The sequence below is a fragment of the Lactuca sativa genome, chromosome 8 (assembly GCF_002870075.4).
Source record: "Lactuca sativa cultivar Salinas chromosome 8, Lsat_Salinas_v11, whole genome shotgun sequence".
Lineage (NCBI taxonomy): Eukaryota > Viridiplantae > Streptophyta > Magnoliopsida > Asterales > Asteraceae > Lactuca > Lactuca sativa.
The window spans coordinates 1,237,399-1,242,451 of record NC_056630.2 but is presented as its reverse complement, the minus strand read 5'-3'; the positions used below and the strand labels follow the sequence as shown (position 1 = coordinate 1,242,451).

The 5,053-nt window shown below is 38.6% G+C and overlaps 1 non-coding gene across 1 annotated transcript; it reads left to right on the top strand.

Annotated features, from left to right (window-relative positions):
- Positions 1-2,050: 2,050 nt before the first annotated feature.
- Positions 2,051-2,157, top strand: LOC111915152 (small nucleolar RNA R71). Its single transcript, XR_002858082.2, has one exon. It is a non-coding gene; the product is annotated as a small nucleolar RNA R71 (small nucleolar RNA).
- Positions 2,158-5,053: the final 2,896 nt, after the last annotated feature.

The window sequence follows — 5,053 nt, the reverse complement described above, 5'->3', positions numbered from 1 at the left end:
AGAAGCGCTTCTTTTTCTTGGAGTCTTGAGCTGGACTCCGTGCCTCCTATGTTGAGTCCTCCGAAGATTCCACCACTAGGATCTTTTGTTCCTTGAATCACCTCTTGTAAGCTTGAACTCGCCTTTTGTATGCCTTCTTTGAATTCTCTTTTTTAGCTTTCACCTCTTCTTCAAGCTTGCGTTTGGTCCCTTTAGTTTCTTCCTTGCACTCCATAGCATCCTCCTCCTCTTTCACCACCGGCTTTGTCACTCTTGAAGTGACCTCCTCTTCATCACTTTTCATCTCATCATCTTCTTTGCTCACCCAAGAAGGTGGACTCTTGTAAGCTATGACTTCAACCAAAAATGGAACAGATGCTCTTGGTTTTGTTCTTTTGACTTGATGAACTGCCTTGATCTCTTCTTCCATAAGCTTTTCCAATTCTTCAAGTTCATTATCTTCATTGATTGTGAACACCTCTTCTTGAACATGTTCCTTTGGAAAGCCATCTTCTATCCCAAAAACTTCTTTTTCATCACCAACCCTCAAGGTGAGCTTAGACTCGCGAATATCAACCAAAGCTCCAGCAGTGTTAAGCAATGGACGACCAAGGATAATTGGAACATCGGGATCTTCCTTCATATCCAAAACTACAAAATCTATTGGAAAAACAAATTTTCCAATTTTCTCCAAAATATCCTCCACGATACCCCGGGGTTGTGTCACTGAACGGTTCGCCATGTGAATAGTCATTTTTGTAGCCTTCATCTTCTGAATTTCTAACTTCTGATAAAATGAATAAGGCATCAAATTAATGCTAGCCCCAGAATCGGCTAAAGCATTAACCTTCATTTTGTTGCCAAATTCACACGGAAGAGTGAGGCGTCCAGGATCTCCCATCTTCTTCAGTGTCTCTCCCAACACAGCTTTTGAGCTTTGTTCACTTAGAACCACCTTAGAATGCTTCTTTAATTGCTTGCGAGTGTCTATCAAATCTTGCAGTAATTTCTGATGCTCGGGAATTTTGGATAAGGATACGACAAAGGGAGTATTAATCAGGATCCCCTTCACATGCTTGACAAACTCTCTATACTCTCTTTCCAGTGGACTAAGGGTAGCTTGGGAAGGAAAAGGCAAAGGCGGCTGATAAACCGAACCAATTACAGAATTTTCTGTTTATGACGGGCCCACGTCGTGAACTTATATGGTTCACGTCATGAATTCTGGAGTTCAGTAGCTTCAAGATTTTTGAGCTTGGTCTTCTTCAGCTTTGGATCGGGCTTCTGTGGTTCTTCTTCCAATGCCTCCATGAACTCAGAGATGGCTTCTTTTTCAGTGTCTATGGCCATTACATGAGATTGGGTCTTTGTTTCGATATTTTTTGGGGATAACTTCTCACGAACTAGAGTGGCTAGTTGACCAACTTGTACTTCAAGGTTATGGATGGAGGCTTGCTGATTCTTTATTAAAGTTTGTTGTTCCATAATAGCAGAATCAGTGGCATCGTGTCTCTTTTCCGAAGCTTCCATAAACTTCATCAACATAGTCTCTAGATCAGGTTTCTTCTCGGCTGGTGGCTGCTCCTTTTGATAGAAGCCTCGACCTGTCTGCCTATACTTCTCTTCCTTTTGCTTCTTATACTCTTCATATGGCAGCCACTCCTTCGGTTTCCTCCAGTCCTCATCAAACATATCCCCACTTGAGTAGCACACTTGAGCTTTTTTGTTCCCAAACTCATCTAAATTGCAGTCCTTGGTCAAGTGTGGACCACTACATCTCTCGCAACCCACTCTTATGGCATGTATTGACTGGTCCATTCGTGTTATCCTTCGATCCAAATTATTCAGCATAGCCATCACAGTTGCTATTTCTTCATTTTGGGCCCCTCCACCGCCTTTGATTCCATCTTGCCTAGGGTTGTCGTATTCGCGAGAGTGCTTCGCGAATTCTTCAATCAGCTCCTTAACCTCCCTTGGATTTTTCTTTGTCAAAGGTCCTTGAGAGTCAAGGAGTTGTCTCGTCATAACGTTGACCCCATCATAGAAGATCGACATCTCTTGTTGCACATTTAGATCATGCTGAGGGCAATTTCTGAGCAAGCCCTTGTACCGCTCCCATGCTTCGTATAATGACTCCCATGGTTGTTGCTCAAAGTTGGCTATTGCCTTCTTGAGTTTGGCTATCTTGGATGGAGGGAAAAACTGGTCCAGGAATTGCTCACGCATTTGAGCCCAAGTGGTAATTGTACCCGGTGGAAGTGACTTTAACCACTCCTTAGCAGCTCCTTTGAAAGTGATGGGAAGCATCCTAAGCAAGACGGTGTTTCTGTTGACATTTGGGACATTGAAATAATCCACAATGTCGTTGACTTCATCTAGATGCTTAAAAGCATCCTCATGATCTTTCCCAAAAAATGGGATATCCTTTAGTGCAGTCAAGATGTGCCCCTTCAACTCGAATGTGGCAGTGGCAGGTATTGCGGGTTGGACTAAACTGGGACCCATATCTTCTCGGATCCGCTTCTTGTAAGCTCCCATGGACATCTCTTCAATTGATGTCATCTCGTTCCTTGGCTCGTTCTCGGGTTCGCTCGTATGTTCTTCAAATTCCGGCTCGGTATCGTATTCGGATTCGGTTTGGACGGGTGTTTGATCCAAGTGCTCAAAATTGCTCTTGTGCCTCGCGGATGAACTTGACTCTCCTGTCTTCTTTCCCGGCTTCCTTGAAAAAGCTGACTTTAATTCTTGTAAGGGCGTCTTTTTCTTGTGAATTGCAGACTCGAGATCTTCAAGTGGTGGCACCAAGGGTGTGTTTAAGCCTCTGGTCATGAACTCCTGCAACTCGCTAAACTAAAAACGTAAAACTGAACTAAAATAAGAAAATACTAAAAACTGAAATTGCAGCTTTCACGTCGTGAGTTTATTCAAACTCACGTCGTGAATTCTGTGACAGATACAGAAAACAATTTTTTTTGTTATATGCTAATCAACTAAGCTAAGCTAATAAACAAAAATAAATAACCAATTAACCTTTTTTGCAGATTTTATTCCACAAAAAGGGGTCGATTAATCTAATGCAACTAAATAAACTAATAAACGTGTCGTTCCCCGGCAACGGCACCAAAAACTTGATGTGCACAAAAGTACCCACTAATTTTAATATTCAAAACCTAACAAACTTAAACTAACTATGCACTTATAGGCAGTGTACCTAGTTGGATTACAGTATAGCTTGGGTAAGTCGGGTGTCGATCACAGGGAACGGTGTTACTAATTAATTTACTTACTATTAAATTAACCTAATTATTAACAAGTTTAAAAGGGGGTTTTATCTGATTTTACAAGATCAGATGAACTTAATTCAAATTCAATAAGTAAAAACACACTCTTGTTTAGTTTGAATCCACTTCTTTCTTATGGCTAGCTAATGTTTATGGATTATCTAGTTGGTTTTAATTATATTAGTAATTTAGTTCTAACTTTACCAATAATTAACTAATTCATGTCAAACTATGTATGTTCACACACAATTAAACACAGAATTAATTATGAATGTAAATATGCTATGTAAGATTTGTTGTATAAACGCAATTATAGTCACAGTACACGTTCTCTAACATAGCTAAGTTTATTTACTCTAAATACTAACTAAGATTGGTCGATCCTAGCTCTAACAATTCAATGTTCACTAAATCATTAGGTAAACAAGTTCATGCAGTTAATGGTCACTAAGCTACGCAGAACATGCAATCAAGCAATTAGAGAAACAAACATAAGCATGATAGGTAATACAAATCGAACACAAGCAATTTTACCAACTAAGTAAATCCATAAAAATTAAGCTATTCATAAGTTAGAAGCTTCATCTAGCTAAACAAGAGTAGCTAGATTCAGCTGCTCATCATAGCAACTAACAAACTAACACACATTGAAGTGATATAAAACATGTTCTTAATTAACAAAATTAAACTAAATTATGGACCTTCACTCTTTTTGGTGTTGAAAGCCTCTTCTCAGAACTTTTCTCTGCTCAAAATCGTCTTCTGGAACTCCTTTTTCTAGCCAAAAGTCTCCTCTATTCGTAATGGTCAAGGGTTTATATAGTTGCTAATATCCATAAGTTCACGTCGTGAATAATAAGATATTCACGTCATGAGTTGTAGATAATTGTGCCCGTCAAGGATTCCTTCACCCGCATACATATCTTCTAGAACCAACTCTCACGTCGTGAATCCTTTAATTCTCACGTCGTGAGAACGTTTTTTCCAGATTTTCTTCTCTTTTAATCTTTTAATTCCCAAAGTTTCTTTCTTTAACGCTTTTAGTCCCTTTTCTTCAAAATGTCTTCTTTTTGGCTGCAAATAACATTTAAGCTCATAAGTACCATTATTCTAAATAAATTACCAACTTATAAATAAAAATGTACTTAAATATTGCCTAAAATAGGTATAAATATGGCAATATCAATAACCTATCGTGTTGACATTTCTGTGCCCATTCTAGTTAAGTTGGCTTTACATTTGAGTTCTACATGTTCTCAATTGTTTGCATAGCTACTTGGAAGCAATGGCAGGCCCTTGAGCTACCAGGTGGCAAGAAGTAAAGATTGCACAAGTTCAATCCATATGAGTTAGGATTTGTCACTAACCTAGTCCTGTGATTATGGTTTTGACAAATTCACATGGATATGAACACTTACACCATAAAATCTAAGTGTCATAAGGTTTATCTTCGATTCATGAAAATGATGGTAACGAAACTCTTTCACTAAGTAGATTTTGAGTAGATAGCAATTGTGGGAATGACAAAAGGTCTAAACATTATGATTACGGCATCCCTTTTCATAATTGTTTAGATACACCTGTGAGCTATCTAAGGCAAGGTGTATGATTTTGATAAAGTTTTATCAAAGCAATCTAGTATCAGAAATCTGAACTTTGGTAAGAAAGTCAATAAAGTATTGATTTCTAGAAGTCCAGCTGATTTCTGAATACATGTCAAAGCTAGTGGGAGTATAAGTGTTATTCTAATAATCATCATGTTAGTGGTAGCATGATAATTATGATAAAGGTTG